This window comes from Vanessa atalanta, chromosome 11, assembly GCF_905147765.1.
Source record: "Vanessa atalanta chromosome 11, ilVanAtal1.2, whole genome shotgun sequence".
Classification (NCBI taxonomy): Eukaryota; Metazoa; Arthropoda; class Insecta; order Lepidoptera; family Nymphalidae; genus Vanessa; species Vanessa atalanta.
This window is the reverse complement of record NC_061881.1, coordinates 12,620,218-12,640,989: the sequence shown is the minus strand read 5'-3', so window position 1 is coordinate 12,640,989 and position 20,772 is coordinate 12,620,218.

The window sequence follows — 20,772 nt, the reverse complement described above, 5'->3', positions numbered from 1 at the left end:
CAGTGTACTAGCACAAGGGATATAACAGCTCGTTTTTGCATTGGCGATGTAAGGGTTGGAATATTTCTAACAGCGTCATTTCCACCATCAGGTGGCCCAAATGCCAGACTGCTTTCCTACATTAAATTAACAAAAAATATATGTGATATTCTAACAAGATCGCTGATCCACTGACATATAATAACGCAGATATCGTAGTAAAAATCTAAAACGGCGAACGACGGATGCGACGGATTATTCAGAACAAAGTTTAAAGAGGCCTTGTAGACGTTCATACAAATTCTCAATTAAATATATTTCAACACAAAGAAGACACTTGTATTTTTTAAGTATAAAGATCTTTTATTTAAATCTTGTCCTATTGATTTCTAGGTCGAGCCATAGAGCCTCGCTAAGTAAAGGCGGATCAAAGATAGGCTTCCTAATAAAGCATGCGCCTACGCAGCGCGGCAGTCGCGTGACACAATCTTATTTAATTAAAAATGCAAATGGTTACATCGAAAGTAACAAGACAACAGGGATTTAATCGGTGTTGCCATGTTCTTAAATTAGTTCCGTTACTGGACTAGATTCTAGTCGTGCGTAAGATATTATTTTGGAAATTGTGTTAACTCTGGGTATGTATTGAATTTAAATAATTAAATCACTTGACAATGGAAATATGCGAGGACACTAAACAAACATTAAAATAACAAATACAAAATAAAGCTTAAAATAAACCAAAGGCACGGACAATCAGATAAATATCTTTGAAGCTATAAATATAACACATATTATACTATTACAATAAATATATTTACTTCCAATAAAATTGTACTTAACTTTTTTTGTTAAGGTAGGCTGACGAACCTGATGATAAGTGGTCCCCACCGCCCATAGGCAATGGCGCCGCAAGAATCATTTACCATTCCCTGCATTGCCAATGTGCCACCAACCTTGTGGACCATGATATTTTGTATGCCTGTAGTTAAACTGGCTCACTTACCCGTTTTTTCACTCACTTTAAACCGTAACACAACAATGCTGAGTACTACTGTTTGGCGGCAGAATATCTGATGAGAGTGTTTGTACGTAGACCTACCCCCTACACCAAGTAAACTTACCCCCTAAAATATATCACCTTTAATTTTACTTTCAAGATTCCGACATCAACTTGTCGACGTTCAAAACTTTTTTTTTGCACGAATACATTATGAACACCATAGTTTATTCCATGACGAATACCGTTGACGTTAAAAGTCAATGAACACCAAACACGTGACAATAATAATCACAAAACGCATCCAGTGTGTATTAAAATGTAATTAAATATTCGTTTGTATCAGATATGACCACGACAGACGGACACCCCAGTCAAAGTAAACATGACACAGCATCAATGACGTCACGTCTCTCAATTATCCCAAACAAACATACAGTCAATCTGTCACTTCATTAAATGTTGAGTTCTGTAGAATGTTTACAGCCCCTGCCTCATCAATTCACTCATGCAACTCTATTGCAATGCGTTATATTCATTGAAGCATATCTTTGTTTTATAAACACACTGTTCATGCAAAATCATCCATGTATTTCTATTTGAGATAATGCTGTATAAATTATAGGAAAAAGAGATAATGCTAGTCAATACAATTACATTGTTCGGCTGTCCGCTTTTCATTGCGTAATACTTCGTAATTATGATGTTTTCTCTTTCTTTAAACTAGCAATAGAAATAGCTTTAGTTGTCATTATATTATAATTATTAATCTTTTTTAATTTGTACCATACACATGAATATTTGTAAATATACCTTAAGGTGGATGATAATTTTGTTAAAAATATATAAAAAAATTCAATCAAATAATCTGAATGACAAATACAGGTATTAAAATATAAACACAAAATAAGTACATGAAAATCAATGATGATCCAACGAAACCCACAATTCACAGACATAAGCGCTGTTAGGCTAGTTTATTTAGGTTTTTTTATAATCTAATGTCATAATAGAATTATGTTATGGATTAACGCCGTAGATAAAAAGACAGAAAAGAGTTCTCCGAACTAATCTTGGTTATGGAACGGATCATTTGATCAAGAGCAGTCATTGTAGATACCTACCACATTGTAAGGATGGTAGAGTTCAAATATTGACGATTCAAAAATACTTTATTGTGAATTTTGTAATAAATTGATTTGAAATGGGCTCCCCATTACAAATTTTCACCACTAAATTTTCATTTGGTTTTTCACTGATCCATCTCAGCTCTATTTATGTTTAGCTTCTTCCTGGTATTTCAAATTTAATAATGCTAAATAAGTTAAGAAATTTGATATAAGGAGGGTTCTCGTAAAGCTTAGAAGTAGTTACAAATGTTCTGTCGTGTAAACAACAAACGTGACACCTCAGAACGAATGCGAAAACTTAAATCATAATGCTTTTCATTTATTTAATCTCACGAAACTTGAACTAAGATATTATTCGCAATATTCTCTGTCTTACGAAAATTATAAAATCTTACATTTTATTGCGTTATTCCATTGTAGATGTTAAATGTAAGATTTAGTTGTAATTCTTATGACAGTATTGCTTATGACAAAAGGATTTTTATTAAATTATTTTACAGTTCTCTCAGGATTTATAGACAGCCGTAATAACGAGTTTTGATCATTGTCTTTTAATAATAAAATTTAGGAGTGGTCTGGTGTCTATATCATGGGGACATTGATTTAGCCTCGATTAGGTAACAAGTTATTGAGATTTTCTGCCAAAAATTAGTACTGGAGTAGATAGCATTGTTACATTCTCGTGCCTTTAAAGGGAGTAAGCCTGTGATAGATAAGAATACCGTCTCGTAAAATTATGACTGTGAGGGATAGATAGAAAATCCTTTGTCTGCAGTACATTTACGAACAGACTATAACAATTATCTGACCTGGCCACCTAGGTAGTTTGGTTGGACTTCTTTAATAATAATCTTCGCTGCAGTTGAAGTAAGTCTGGAGGAGAACATTTGAAATAAATGACATAGATGAACTATGTCAAGTTACTCTGATACGATCATGCTGCTTAGTGATTTGGGATACGAGAAGATAAAATGCCGAATATTTACAAAATATTTTTTAAATAAATATTTTAAAAGAAAATAAATATGCCTCTGCTAGACAACCTCCACTCAAAGAGAAAAAAATATATTATTTCTTTACGCTGCTCCACTGTACGCTGATGGGCTTATGAGTACTTCTGGCAGAGTTTCATCCAATACATACGGGTTTGAACGATCCTAACGATGACGACAAAATAATAAATTACAATTATGTATTGCTTGTAAAGTTAACTTAATTAAATTCTATGTATTAAATTTTACCGTCGTATGAATTTAAGCACATGATAAATCCATAGTCTCTTCTCCGATTCGAATTCACGATCCAGTTCATCGACTAAAGTTCAGTTTTTATGGTCACCGAATGTAATTCTACCATTTATATTGTACGCGTCTCGCAAGAGCTGTAACATTATTAAAGTAGCAACCATTACACGAATTTGAGATTGTCCTTTTAAAAGTCTCGGTTTACTGTCCCCGGTGTCATTTGAAACAGACACGTATGTATGATTATCATAATAAATACATAAAGTCGCTTCATTGGGTAATAAAACCTTGATATTAATATAAATAACACACGATATCGGCTGTATTAAGTTTCTTTATGGGTTATTATTATTAACGCTCTTTGTATAGAAAGTGTTTATTTTTTGATATTTTACTATTTGACATGTTTCGTGTTGTGAAAAATTTAGTGTAAATTGAATGAATGAAGCCGCTGAATTCTTCAGCAGTTGATCTCAGGTGAGGGTATAAGCGATCGGCGATGCTGTCTTGTCTGTTTGGGTATGTGCCTGTAAAAATAAGGCAGGAGGTAAATACAAATTAGATTATATTCATCAATGCTGATAGAATCTAATTCCTATCTATTTACTTAGGATACAAATAACTGAAGTTACCAAATATCGAGTAAAAATAATGTTTGATTCTGTTTACGTCAGAAGATCCAAGCTATCGCGAATCGCATAGAACAAATGTCAAAACATGTTTGAAGTCATTGCATTACACACTGCTCTGAATGGAAGATATTATTTATATTTTAGACTAGCTATATCTAACTTTATGTTAAATATTTTATTTAAGATTTCAGTTTTTAACCATGCAAAATTTATATTTTCTTTAGAAGCGACACAAGTTTTATGTTGTGGTATGAATATGCAATTTTTAGGTTTTATCTTTTTTATATTATGTATTCATATTTTGTTAAGAAAAGGTTGGCTAACTCTGATCTTTCAAAGATATTTTCCCCAATCTATGGTAGAATTTTGACGATCCATTAGGCAGTATTCTGCTTTTAACAAAGACTTTAATATTAACCCTTAATCTGTTTGATCTAGCATTTATTTATTTGATGTCAAAGTTTAAGTCAAAAATCTTTATTCAATATAGAAGTGTTTACACTTGCTTATTGATAGTCAAAAATCTACCACCGGTTCGGAATTTAGCACCTCGGACCTGAGAAGAACCGGCGAAAGAAACTCAGCGGGATATATATTTTTTTTACCATTTTGCATATACAATGATAAATATATTTTAGTTATTTGAAACAGCCTGGAGGCGATCATTTCATTCCCAAGATGTGCAGTCAACTAAAAAGTCATTAGTGTTGTAATATCCTTTAGCACACAAACGCTCTTTAACGATTCTTTTGAATTTTATAATTGAATAATTTTGAACGTTTTCTGGGATTCTCTTGTAAAAACGCATACATTGCCCCAAAAAAGAGTTACTAACCCTGTGTAATCGGGTACTTGGAGTAACAAGTTTTTTCTGTTCCTAGTGTTAATAGAATGTACGTCACAATTTCTGGGAAAATCATTTATTGTTTTTGCGTACATACATAACATTATAAAAAAAACAAATTGAGAAGCGACAGTCATTATTTTAATTTCTTTAAATTTACGTCTTAACGAATCTTTTGGGCCCAGGTTATAAATTGCACGAAAAGCCCTTTTCTGCAGTACTAATAATAAAAAATAAAAAAGATAATTCAAATTCGAAAAATGCCTAAATAAATATACTAAAAATTACTAACCTTAGTGTAAGCAAACCTTTGTGGCTTTGTGCAAGCTATGTGGTAAGTACCAATCATCATCCCTTATTTTACCGCAAACAGCTAGTCACAGTCAACCGTCAAGTCAAGTCGGTTTACCATACCATACCATACCACAATATGTGCCATAATACAATATGCGCCTACTACTTGTAATAGAATAAGTTATCGCTTGGCACATATTTCATGCGTAACGTCTTCTGAGGATCGTATCAATTTCGGTTTCAATTCCACGTGAAATATGAAGAATATATTTTAGTTACCTTAAAGGTCTCGCTTTGCATGTAATTTGAGCGGCGTGTTACTATCGAAGTCACAAAAGGTGTGGATTGTTAAATTTGATATTTATTCATTGAGCCTAGGGCGGTTGTTGCTTAAATGTTTCAATAATATAATACTGAGTTTCATAATCGCATTTTTATTTAGCAGTTGAAGAAATAGTGATATCCCACCTAGCAACATTAGCGTAACGTCCTTTTCGTAATGAAAATCAGGGCAATTCCGAGCCCCTGTAACTTCTCTGTGGGCCAAACTAGTAGCTCGAATTTTCAGTAATTAAAATGAAAATGAAAATCTATGTACCTAAATTATATAATATTTGAACAAATAGTTTATGACTTATCGCCAGTCGAAGTTCTCTAATTTTGTCACTCACCCACTCATTCACCAATCATCAAAACTCTAAGGTACTTTATTCAAGAAGGTTTTTGTAAGCATTTTGAAATCGTCGTAATGCAGAATTTCCTTCAATAGGTGGTGGTTACATACTTACTTTAACCACCATTATGGAATGTAGGTTCTACAGATCAGAACCATATAATATATGTACATGCTTTCATTATTTCCTAAAATAATAGCCAATATAAACGCTGCTTTATTTAACTCAAATAAGATCGTCGATTTATATGTTCCGTATGGAATTCAGACAATGCTAATACCACGGCTTTTTATAATTTCTATTCTGTTTCATCTATACATATAATAAAATTGGAGTGTATGTTTGTAATATTAAAATAACCGCGTTTTACTAAATGCATATGTATGTATACACGGTACATATACCTAAATATTTTTTTTTTTACAATTTTTGTCTGCCTGTCTGCCTGTTTGTCTGTCTGCTAATTTCTGGAACGCCTGGACCGTTTTTGACGGGACTTTCACTGGCAGATAGCTGATGTAATAAGGAGTAACTTAGGTTACTTTTATTTTAGAATTATATGTAAAATAATAATAAAGTCACTTTTTTATTAAATTCAAGCGCGCACGAAGTCGCCGGCACAGCTAGTTTAAAATAAAAGGAAGTATAAATAAATATGCACTAATAAAGTAAAACATTGAGTCAGTAAAATTAATATCATTTTTTTTTAAATATAATAATATTTAGCTACGAAGAATGTAGTACATGCGACACTTTCAAACAAACGGCAAGTCGGCTCCTTCCGTTTACCGTCACGGCAGACGAGTTAGTTTCACCACAGCCAATAAAAAATATATATAAATAATACGAGGCAATAACGAACGAAGAACCAAGTGAAACAACATTTATTATTCCGTTTAGGGTGTCCGGAAACCATCAAAGTATCATCACGGTAGTTGCTGACACGTGTCATATGGAAAAAACTTTAATGGGCTTGTGAAAAGTTTGCGCGGAGTTATAGGAGTTCTTTTTGCGTTCACATAGATGTTACGAATCGATTAAGTCTCGGGTAAAGATGTTTTTAATGCAAGCCTTTCAGAACCAGCGATGAAAATCGTTTATTCTATTATGAATACCAGGAAAATCTTCTAAATATACACACACGATATATTAGGGTATAGGGTTCATTACGAACCCAGTAGACGCAATCGAAGTATGGGTTTACATAATCGAGGAACTTCCACAGAATATAAATATTGTTGATAATATATTTTGTATACAATTTCTCCATCTTAAATCATATGTATTCTGACATAATATTATATATTTCAGAGCTTCATTTGTGTTTATAATCCGTCTTGTGAAAATATTTCGAGGAAATTTGTATGTATTGGATGAAATTTTGAAACATATCCGTTCACCAATCCGCATTCGACCTGAGTGGTATTCCCCGTATATTACTAGATGACTCCAAATGATAGTTAGCTGTTGGTGGTAATGGTGGAACGTTTACTCTTTGTGTTGTGGCAATAAAATGGTAATGCGTTAAGTGGTCTCACCAATGTGTAGTAGTCACGTGCTCATAAACAGAAGGTACTGTTCTTCTTACTTTTATTCTCTATTTATTAAGAAGACTACGTATCATGGTTACCTATGAGTTTAGCAACTGTTATCCTTAGACTTAATTTGTATGCTGTTTAATTATAATTGTTACTGTTTGTCATGTTGGTAATCCTGTATAATAAGGTGGTAGAGGTTACACTTCATTTATTAAATTATAAACCATACTGCTTACATATTTTCACTCCCCTTATATGTATATATTATATTACATGCTAAATTCAATATTTTATTGATGTTTTGCTTTAGTACATTACGTTAACTATGAGAATTTCCATCTGGTTGCCCCGCTCACTCTTTCTAATAAAACGCAGCAGACATTATATTTCTGTGTTGCGGTAGTTATAGTAACAGTCTTATAACCAATTATACCAACCAAAAATAACAAACATTTTACCACATGAAACACGTAAAGATTGCGTAAATTCGATATTTGTATGCCGCGGGCATTTAATATAACAGGACAGAACTCATACAGAAATTACGTGCGCGCTAAGCCACGTCATTGCACCAGAGACAAATCGGCGCTACAGATGTTGAAACTTGGTCTGTGTAATGCTAACACTCGCGTTAACGTTTTTGAAATACACTTTAAATAACATTAATCAAGCTTTAACGTCATAACCATAACATATTACGTTATTAACGTTCTTTTAACAATCAATAAGCAAGAGTAATTATCATATTTTGTCTTTTATTTTGAGCCGAGATGGCCTAATGATTAGAACGCGTGCATCTTAACCGATGAATTCGGGTTCCAATCCAGGTAAGCAAGACTGAAATTTCATGTGCTTAATTTGTGTTTATAATTCATCTTGTGCTCGGCGGTGAAAGAAAACATCGTGAGGAAACCTGCATGTGTCTAATATCTGAAACGATATTCTGACACATGTGTATTCCAGAAATCCGTATTGAACCAGCGTGGTGGAATATTATCCAAACCTTCTTCTCAAAGGGAGAGGCCAGTTACTGGCCACAATTTTCCACTACTGGGCTACTGTAGCCCAGTAGTGGAAAATTTTCAGGCTGTTAATAAAAAATAAGGTAATGTAATTTTGATTCCTCTGCATTGCTATATGGGTATCTGATAAATGGATGCTACCAACTTGGTCTTTTAGTCTTGGTGTTTTAATTCGGCATTTATAGCAACTAATTTGAGAAAATTTAAATATCTGAAAATAACAGTTTAAAAATATATTTTTTATTCAAAACTTATTCATTGTTATGCTTAAATTATTTTCTATAATAATCTAGTAACAGTAGACTCGAAGCTCACCGTTGAACACGAGTGTGAAATATCTGAATTTAATCGTATCAAAATGACAAATCACCGTAAGTTAGTTTTCAAGATTTCACATGTGAGATACTAAGTGAATTTTTACAGAATTGCAATAAGGTTTTTATGGAGTGTATGAAATCAAATAAAATTAAATGTTACCTTTAAATCAATATAATACAAGAAAGCGAAGTAATAAGAATAATAAATGTGAAAAGAAAATCGAATCGACTAACATCAACGCGAATGTAACAAGGAAAAAACTCCCCCTAGACGTATTAGGAAAGCGCTAACTTGCCGATGACGTCAGGTGCAGTTTACAGCCACGACGCGACTATCATTTTTTCCTTAACTACCGCGCTATGAATACTGTAAGTTGCATTCTCAAGTAGCACCGAGTTTGTTACATACTCGGTTGTGTTTAACACTCTCCCGCAGTATTTCGTACTTCGTGAATAATTTAGACAAAGTAGGGAGAACGCCAAAACTTTGGTTCGTGTAAACTATATTGAATGCACGACGTAACCGGCATTATGTCATCTAGAATTGGTCGGGTTAACAGAAAGTTATTTTAGTAGGTTTTGCATTTATTTAAAATTACTTTAAAACTTAATTCTGGTGCTGATTTAGGTATATCCTGTTTGAAACAAATATACTTCGATGCTCCTTGACCATTGGCTACTACCGAGTAAGGACAACAGCAAACAGGCTACCTCATGATAAGTGACCACTATTACTTTGTAAGAGATCGCCAATGCGCCGCAAACCTTGAAAATTAACATATTATATCCCTCGTGCAATTACACTGGCTCACCAAAGTGGAACACAAAAATACTTAGTATTGCAGTTTATTGGTAGAATATAATATGACGAGTGGGTATTTATGCTAACATCAAGTAAATATAAGCGATATTAATATTAAATATATTTTACTAGCTTCTTTGTTCAAATGTAAAACAATCCTTATATTATACAATAGTATTAAGAGTGTATAAAGGAAAAAAATAATCACTTTAAATTCAATTGTGAAATGTTAAAATATATTTCAATCCTAAAAAATATTTTATGAACTTGGAACTAAACAACTTCCTGTAAAAACATTTTGAAATAAAACAGTGTTGGCTGAAAGTTAAAAAAATAAACTAAATAAATGGTGACTGTTCCGTGACAAATATAATCACGGTTCCGTTACTCCTGTCGTATCTGTTTGTACGAACGCGTTTTTCAAACTGTTTAATATATTTGCTATAATGTAGATACGAGTATTGTGTATAATAAGGGAATCTGCATGACTAACGAGCCACTAGACCAAAGGGACTAGTGGCTAGCTTAGGCTGCAGATCCGAGGTTTTTCTGTTCACAAAATCTCAGTTACAATATAATATTATTTGACATGGCTATTTACTTTCTGGGCGGTAAACGTAGATGATTTTTGAATAGGCCATTTGACGGTAGCACGTTGACTTAGTACTTTCGAACATACGGCTTTGTGCAAGCTTTGCCCTACCCTTCTTTATACACATTCTACTGCCAAACGACAGTACTTAGTATTGTTATGTTTCTGTTTAGGGCAGGTGAGCCAGTGATATTAAAGACACAGGGGATAAATCATCACAGTTGCCGAGATTGATTGTTGCATTGGTGTTGTAAGGAATGTTTAATAATTCTTACGGTCCTAATGTCTATGGTCTATGACGACCATTTTCCACCAAGTGGCGGACTTGCTCGCCGCCAATTTTACAGAAAAAAAAACCTATCACCTTCGTTCGCCAACAGGTGTTTATACAGCAGGAGATAAAAGCTTCTGATAACCCTCAACGCCATACCAATTACGGAATGTAAATGTGAAGTCCTTTGTGCCTGTAATTACACCATAAACAATATATAGTATTGATTTTTGGTGCTGGAATAATGGGTAAGCACACAGTACTCAGACCAGCGTAACATATACATACGTGTATAATAAATATGTGTGTAAGTTGACAACGACGGTTCGGCAACTATGCAATTTATTGACACGTTTTAAATAGAGATATTTATAAAAAGAAAAGAACTGATGATTGATGTATAATATTATTATATTAAGGAAGTCATATTGAGTTAATTAGATTCTAAGTTGGTTTGATTTTTATTATTGTGTTATTGTTTTCATCTCGTGCTCGGCGGTGAAGCAAAACATCGTGAGGAAACCTGCATGTGTTCTGCACATGTGTATTCCGCCAACCCCATTGGAGCAGCTTGGTGGAATATGCTCCAAACCTTCTCCTCAAAGGGAGAGGAGGCCTTTAGTCCAGCAGTGGGAAAATTTACAGGCTGCTAATGCAAATAATGCATGTTTTGCTTGTACGGGGGTGATATAGTCAATCTGATGACTGAACTCCCAGGTATAATAAAAGATTTAAAAAAAAATTTATAGAATTTTGTATTGTTTTTCTAATGTTACAACACACAGAGGCATCGCACACATTCAAACTCGAAGCACTCTTATCATTGAATCAAAAACAATCTTCTATCGACATTGTGTTGTCATATTTCAAGCTCATGCATCATTCATGCTTGTTGACTTCTAGGCAGGATATATATATAACATACATATATAATTGTATTTAACTAACATGACTGTATTTTTAGATGTTGAAAAAGAGTAACTACTCTTGCTGGTTCTTCTCCGTAGAAACTACATTCTGAACCGGTGGTAGCTTTAGTTAGTATAGTTTGTTAAATGACGATTCAAAAGTGCTTGTAAAAGCCTACTTGAATAAAGTATATTTTAATTTTGATTTCATACAAAGTTGACCAGATACTTCTGTTAATAAATTGTAATGACGCCGAATATCAAAAGACAAAAATATATTTAAAAAAACAGTTCAGTAAATAAAGAATAGTTGTGAAAAATCTTTGTACAATCAAATCCGACTTGCTGGCTCCGTGCCACTTCAAAACAGCGTCTCGTAGATCTTATTAGATAAACAAGATTGAACTCAAAAGAAAATAATCTTTGTTATTACATTACTTAATATCATATAAAAAAATATAATAAATTTTCTAAACTGCTCGTCCGAAATCGTATTCCTTGACAAATCTCAAGAAAAATATTTGGGTATAAGTCGGCAATTGTAATTTTCGCTTATAGTGCTGTGCGTGTAATATAATTGTACTAGCTTTTATTTAACCACATCTATGTGTGTGTGTGTATTTTAAGCTTGGGTAAAATACATGATAAAATTACTACATGGGTAAACATATGAACATTGACCAAACTAGCTCCAAGATCTTATAATCCCGTACAGTAGTAATATAAGTTTATATTAAAGTCGTTAAAGTACAATCAGTACGTCCTTATAATCGTCTTTGCCGCCCGCACCGGTAAGAAATTCAGTTGTTTCCCATTTTTACTAATTAAAATCCAAAATGTGTATCTTATAATTAGTCATTTTTTTATACAATTACTCAAAAATTCAAATAAATATTTAAAATATTCACACCGCGTACCTAAAGTAAATTAGTTTTTTTAAACATGTGACGAAGATCTCTCTTTTTCATTCTATTAAAGAATTTATTCTCAATGAAAACGAAAGTATTTATCCCCTATCCAGTACGTCACGTCGCTTAACTGACAGCGCTACGCCCAAACCGTGTTGGAATTGAACCAGGGACCCCTTGCGGGTGGTCCACAGAATCCAATTACTTAGAATATAGGATACGAGGAAATAAATGATAGTAAACGAATGAGACATTAAATAACCATCTTACTTTTTCGTTGAATAATGAATCTTGAAATAAATTGAGTGATGTACTGTTGATGAATCAGAAAAATATATTCTTTTTTTTATTTAATAGGTAGGCGGACCGTTATATGGGTTACCGCCACCCATAGACATTGTCCAAAATATTAACCATTCCTTACATCGCCAATGCACCTCCTTGAACAAAGATGTTACGTCCCTTGTCCCTGTAGTTACAACTGTGAATCTAAACCAAAGCCACCAGGTTGAATACTGGACAAGCATCACCTAATGTTTATGAGAATAATTTGTATTTATTTATCATAGCCGGGATGGCTCAGTATTGAGAACGCGAGCATATTAACCGATGATTGCGAATTCAAACCCAGGCAAGCAGCACTGAATTTCCATGTTCCATACCGTTACATGGTTATGTATTTAGAATTTATCCCACGCTCGACGATAATGGTAAACAACGTAAGGAAACCTGCAAGTGTCTAATTTCAATGAAATTCTGCTACATGAGTATTTATCAACCCGTCTTGGAGCAGCGTGTTAGAATTAGCCCCAAACCGTCTCAACAAAGGGAGTTGTGGGACATATACAGCATGGTAATTGTAATTTATTTCCTTCGCAGCGGTGGACTTTTTCATTGACCACGAGACATGCTAAACCACATGTTGCAATCGTTTATTCTTGCGGTTCAAAAATTAGCATTTGAGTTACTACTTAGCCTTATATAACTAACTATAGGACCTTAATTATCACCTGTGAATCTGCACGAGTAACAAATTTGAAATTTTACGTCAGGTAATTTCGGAGAAAATAAACTTTGTGTGTGCGACCAAAAGACCTTGTGTTTTAGTAAACTTAAATGAGTTTCAAAATGACATCGGATTTACGTCGATGTTTTAGCAAATATAGTTTAACTATTTCTCGCCCGTCGCTTTCCTCGCGTTTTTGTGATTTGTCATTATTTTATAGGCATATAAAAATAGCCTATAGATCTAGCTTGCTTCATACCAAGTTTCATCAAATTCGATTCAGTAGTTTAGTCGTGAAAGACTAATGGATAGAGTTACTTTCGCATTTATAATATTTGTGAAGATATCGTTCACAAATTGGTATTCAATATAAATACATCCTTTATTGTACGAAAACTATTTAAATATTTTTTGTTTATATTTATTAAAAATAATCATTTAATGGTATATATTTTTGGCGATTAGAGGGTCACATTACGTTTAAAAAGACAATAATTAAAAAAAAAAAAACATATTTCGGCAACACGAAATATACTTAAGCGATTCGCGATATTATAATCCATGAACTATTATCTTCCTTAGTATCATCAGTCATACTTCAATTAATCTTAATAATGATTAAAGCTATTAAACGACATTTACGTCATAAACATAAACTTAACTACTAGAGTATTAATTAGTTTAGACGAGATATCAAACCAAATTTTACTATTTTCAATGAAACATAGTACAACAGTATTGGATTTAAGCGCTTTACTCAGATCGCCGTTATACAAACCGCCCTTCATAAAAACCATATTCTAAATCACATGACGTTGCAAATTCAGAATGTTATAAAAATACAATGCGGTAAAACCATTGAACGTGATAACACTGGAAGTGACATATACTTCTGCGATATAAAAATCAATTCAAACCTCAAACAGACCCAGTGGCACGAAAAAGTAAATTTTATTTGGTGATAAAGAAACCTGCATGTGTTAAACGAATGACACATGTGCATTGTGCGTGTGTGATGCACGCTAATTACAGTAGTGTTAGCTCGTAAAAGCACTTTTGAATTTTATCACTATATATAATAATGTTATATCTGTAAATTTAACAACTTAGTAAGCTACTTCAGCTGTGGATATGATCTCAATTTAAATACATTACAAGTTTATAACGATCCTTATTAAAATAAACATAATATTATATGTTATAATTATATATTATAATTAATGTATTAATAGCACGTCTAGCGCCCTCGACTCCGTGGCAAAAACCGCTGAAAGCATCAACGAAATGAAATCTACTTGAAACTAAAACGTATGCAAAATTCCCACTTGAAAAATAGCAGCCCTAACCAATCTCGCGCGTAGCTGTTTAGTTGAAAAATGGGGTGCAACACACCCCATGGAATAACGTCGGCTATGATGGGAAATCGGTGATAAAAAACGGATAGATACGAAAAGACTGCTCAAATATTAATACTGAGATCGAATATTTCATTTATTTAATAGTTAATGGATCTCTAGCAGTACTAGTATATACATATTTTTTTATGTTGTTTTTTTCTTATACAGGTGTGTTGTGTGTCTTTTACGTATCTTGCATTTATTATTTTGAGTTGGAATATGATTTTCCTTAATATTTTTTTACCAGGTGACAAATTTTGAACTGTGTCAAATATTTATTACAACTATCTTAATTAGTCATTCAATCAAATATCTTCACTATTTTTGTAGCGTCAGTAGCGCAATGATTTACGGGCTGCCTATCAATGTAAAAATTCGGTTCGATCACAATCCACTGGACTAAAGTTAGGACCGTGAAATTTGGTGAGTAGGATTGTTTTATTGAGTAGACCCCCTAAAGAAGGAATTTTGGAAGCTCTACCCCTAATTGGGTGAAATAAGTGTTGTAAGTTTGTATGGATGTTTGTCGCTTTTTTAAGTTAGTAACTTGAAATTTTATTTTTGGGATACTGATAAAAAAATAGTAGTTGCGTATTTAAGCGTTTCTCGACATTATACCCTAAAGGGTGAAATGTGGTATAAAAAGAGGTCTTAAATTAACGTAATATTTTAAGTTAATCTGTAAATATATTCAACTTCCACGCGAACATAGCCGCGGGCAATACCTAGTTATAAACCAATAATTATCGCGCCAAACTATTTTTCGAGCCGTTCAACCATAACTAATACATTATCGTAACACGCTGTACGCTTTTTATATTGTGTTCTTACACATTTTTTATACGAGATAATAGTGATCCAATTTACGAAATATTGAACAGGATTTTCCATTTACGGTAAATCATTATAAAACTCTTGTTATTTATTTTAGTAAGAAACAGCAGGGTAAAAAATAAGCTGTTATATAATTTATTTTATCTTATTACATTGTAAAATTGTATGGTTATGATGACCGCTGGTGATGATGATGTCGCGCTGACCAATTTTGAGGGCGGCCAATCTCAAGGGAGAACTCACGCTGATTAATTGCGCGTTGAAAAGTTTAGAAGTATGGTTAATTCCTATTTTATAGCAAAAACAATTATTTGTTGAATTAGTGAAGGATTTAAACCTACTTTGTATTTAAACATTCACAAAAAATCTAATAATCTCATATTATCGCACAAGAAGTCATTTATAATAATGGGTACGTCGCTGTCGATACGAAACGGTGGTGCGTCTTCTTAAACATCGTATTGGTTAAACGTAGTAGACGTATCATAAAGCAATTCTTGGCTAAGTAACTGTCAAATTAATTTCACACCAGCAACCGCCTCAGTTACGCCGAAGTGCAACACTCCCTATCAACAAACTTCAGGCAAAATTCGATAGCATTTTTTATCGTATCATAACAAGTCACGAGGCTAAGAGTTATATAATATTATAGCGAGTTATATTTTTGATTTATTCATACAAAATAATTTAAAATTACATGCAATAACTACAAGCTCTTGTACGAAAGCAATTCCGAAACGCTAAGTGAGTTGGCTCCTTGCCTGGATAAACAGATCCAGCAATTACGCGAAAACAAGAGAAACTTAGTAAATTCTATCACAAAAGTTTTGTAAAAAATTATAATGAAGATAAAAAAACAAGGAATAAGTATATAGTTTGTTACATATATACTTATATCTGTTTTTCGGATACCAGTTAAATTTAGCGTATGCCATCTGAGCTTGATGGTCCAGTGGCTGCAGCATTAGAATCTTAATCAAAGATTCCATGTTCAAACCCAAGCAAGCAACATTTAGTTTACTCGACGTTGAAAGAAACACCGTGTTTCGTAAGAATTTTTACAGTAAATGATAGAATAAACTGCAATGTAACAAGAAAATGATAATCTTGTTAAGTCATGAACAGATTCCACTTTTTACTATTTTATAATATAAATAATATGAATCCGTCTAGCTGTTCGAACCTGATTAAAAAACATCCCAGTACATCAACCTTAATGGTAATAATGTTAGTAAGGTTAAGGAATTTAGTTATTATACTTAAATTTAAAAAGAGAAATATTAAAAAACAACGCTTTATGTATAATTCAATTGTCTCCTTAATGCAGTTTGTCCTCATAAAAGCTAATATAATTTTATGGCCGCATAAATCACAGTGCATTCAGATACATCGTTTTGCAAAAACTATTTTAGTGCGTGTAAAATTATTTATAGCATGCTCCCTGCCTGCAGTAGATATTAATGTGATAACAATATTTACGTGGAATCATGTTAAGAATGAAAAACTAAAATAATTTCATTACCCGTCGGCTCGTGAACCTTAAAAAATAGTAACCAATTATATAACCAATTATATGGAATTAAAAAATAACTTAATGTCCAAAACATAAAATGATTCAGATCAAGGTCTCATTTGTTATTAAAACTCAGTTGTCATATTCAATACATATACTTAACACAAAATTAAAAATGGTAGATGGAATTCAAATCGCCTTTGCACATCCGACTGTTAAGCGTCCACCGAAAAATCTTTAAGAAAATTCCTCCGTGAAATCTTTTCCGGAATTTTCGCCGGCAATTTAACGTCACCGGCGCCTTTATGGGGCTTCTTTATTGGACAATATATCCCCATGCCCCATGTAACCATCTATAAAAAACACATGTGTTATTGGACGCCTTTGGGCTCGCTAGAATTTACAGCATGACGAGGTAACTTGTTTCTTTATTAACTAGAAAATATTGACTTCAAAATTATACAGTGCTAAAGTCTCAACAGTTCGAAGGAAGATAAACCGCCTAGCCTTTTAAACTGAATTGAATAAAATTTCAGCTCTTGGTAGTTCCAAAATACCAATTAAATTCATGAAGTCAATTTTAAAGTTTGTTATTTAAAATAGTACTTATGAAGTTGTAAAAAAATATGTTAATGTGAGTATTGAAATTTGAATTTATATTTTTCTAACTAATTTTATCTTTCAAAATATTGCTACATCCAATCTATAAAAAGTATTTTGATGAAGAAACAATATATTGCACAATTATTTAAATAATAATCATTAACATATTAGGGCCTTAATTACATACAAATAAAGTTAAAAAATAACTACTGTATATGACCGCGTGGAATGGTGTCATTTCTATCACAGCGTCAACAATTTGTGAATGAAACGATCGCCTCCTGGCTATTTCTAATCATATTCGATATATGTACTTAATTTGATTGACAAAAAAAGTCCCGCTGAGTTTCTTTCGCTGGTTCTTCTCAGGTCAGGGTGTTTCCTTTTCCGAACCGGTGGTAGTGTTTAATTTGACTATCAATAAGTAAGTATAATGCTTCTATATTGAATAAAAGAATTTGAGTTTGAGTTTGAACATAGAATCGTCATCGATCTCATTGTTCGTATCGTATACTATATAGCTGTCTGATATTCAATTAAAGTAAATGATCCAATAACACGTTACCAATATTCGTGTCGATTAAATATAAACAATAGCTTATCTCAAAGACACGACCATACAAATAAACCATAGGCCCAATGACGCAGAAAACTCTTTAGTGCGTCCTCTAGTTTCACGGACAAGTGGGTTTTAACCGACGGTCATCGTAAACTGACAATATTTCGCCCCCGTCCACTGATTTATTGAGCAAATCTTCAGTGTATAGATAGACGTTGTTTTTCTTTTGAAAAGGGTCATCTTTTATACAAAAAAGCGAACTGTTACGCCTTTATTAAATAAAGTCTTTTGTCTCTCATAAGTTTTTCTTCGGCTTTATATTTTGAAGTAATCAAGTTAATGCTTCTAATATCAAATATTTATTCAATAAGTAAAACACTTTAGTATCGTCCATGTAATTTTTAAATAACTGATTTAAATACGCCTACATAATAATTTAATGTTTTTATTTCATATTTTATTCTATATAAATAGTTGAAGAAAAGGGGTGCATCTTAAATAATGATTGCGGATTCAAACCCAAGCGCGTATCACTGAATTTCAACGTTCCATATCGTTCCATACTTAATTTGAGTATATAATTGTCTTGTGCTCGTGTGTCTCGTACTCGGCGGTGAAAGAAAAGATCGTGAGGAAACCTACATGTGTCTTATTTCGATGAAAATCAGCCACATGTGTGTATATCGACTACCATTTGATTGGAGTAACGTGGTGGAATAAGCTCCAAACCTTATTTTAAAAGAGACCCTACCTCAGTTTAGCAGTAGAATATTTATAGGTGGTTACTTATTTAAATAATTTAATGCCTTGACTTTTAAAATATGAAAGGATAAAAAAAACGAATGCAAGATAATGATACGAGGTTTAAAACTGTGTTTATTAATAAAACATATCGTAATCAATGTTATGAGAGGTCGAATAGCCCAAAAATGAAGAAAAATCTCTGGAACCGCAAAGAGTGTTAATAAACTTGTTCGAGCTCCCTGTCCAAAGAGAGAACCCTTATAATTTCGTCATGGTTCGTCGTCGAACCCTTGTTTCAAGTGTTACGAATTGTGTTTTATGACTTTTACTTTAAGTTCTGACTACAATTTTTATCTTCAAGGTTAAAGATTTTAGGGATCACTTGGCGGTATGGCTTTGTGCAAACTCATCTGGGTATAGGGTACACCCACTCATCATTTATTCTAAAGCCAAACATCAATACTTAATAATAATTCATGTTTATTGACATGTGATAGGTGTCACCTATCAAATTTTTATAAGAGACAGATAGCAAGCATGCTATCATATTTTATTCTTACAAAATCAACCAATTGTTTGGTTGACCAGACAACTGCTTCTATTGAGCAGTATAACACAAGACCATACATTTTGGAACATGTTCCAAATAATTTAAATTAAATTCTAAGACAATAGAGGTAGTCTCTGGCACCAATAGTATAGTTTCCATAGAAGTCAATAAAAAAAAAAAGAAAATAGCTAATAATAAAATTGTAAACCTGGTGCACCAAAATATTCAAGGAATGTTAGGGAAGGACCTAGAAATTGAATTATTTTTGACCTGTAATGATATTGATATTATGTGTTTAACCGAACATTGGCTTCTGAATTATCAGGTCATGTTTAACTTTAGTGGGCACCAGATGGCTAGTTTGTTCAGTAGGAATAAAGCTATACGCGGTGGCTCTTTAATACTTATGAGTAGAAATTTTAAATTTAAGGAACGTAAAGATATTGTGAGCCTTTCTATTGAGCAAACTATAGAAATAGCCTGTGCAGAGCTTGAGCGTGTCATTGTTGTATGCGTATACAGGCCCCCTAGTGGATTATATGAATTGTTTGAAAATGTACTGGAAAATGTTTTATCGAAATTATCTGAATCTAATAAAGAAATTATTGTATGTGGAGATTTTAATATAAATTTACTGCATAATACAACCACAAGTATTAGATTCAGATCATTGTTAAGTTCACATAATCTGGTAAATCTGTTCTTAGAACCAACTAGAATAACAGATTTCACAGCAACTTGCATAGATAACATATTTGCAACCCATATACCACAAAATAAAATTATAATTAATAAACTAAATTCAGATCATTGTGGACAACAAGCTTTATTTAACTTCTATGTTAAAAAATTAGCAATTCCGAAAAAATAATGTTTGTTCCTTTGACAAGTCGTATTGAGAAGTTTAGAAGTAATATTTTGGCCAATCTACTACACTTATCTTTTAGTGATAACCCCAATGCTTTGTATAATAATCTATTTAAATTAATTAGAAACAAGTTTAATGCAATATTCACTTCTAAAACAGTTAATACAAAAAACTTTTTAAAATTCAATGATTGGGCTACTATTGGAATTCATAAAAGTAGGCAACGAATGTACGAGCTTTATAAGGAAAGGACGTACAAACAAACTATGTAAGTAACTATTCAAAATTATTTAGAAAAGTGTGCTTTTTGGCAAAGTCTTTAACTATAAAAAATAGAATTAAGAATGCTCATGACAAAATAAAAATGACTTGGAAAATTATTAATTGTGAAACTGGTAGAGGTGGCAGTCGCTGCTCCGAATTGAACTTAAATTATAACAATAAAGTCATAAATAGTGAACGGGAAGTTGCTTCAGTTTTTGAACAATTTTTTGCTGACATACCAGTTTCTACAACTAAGTTACTTATTTCTTCTCCAGCAGT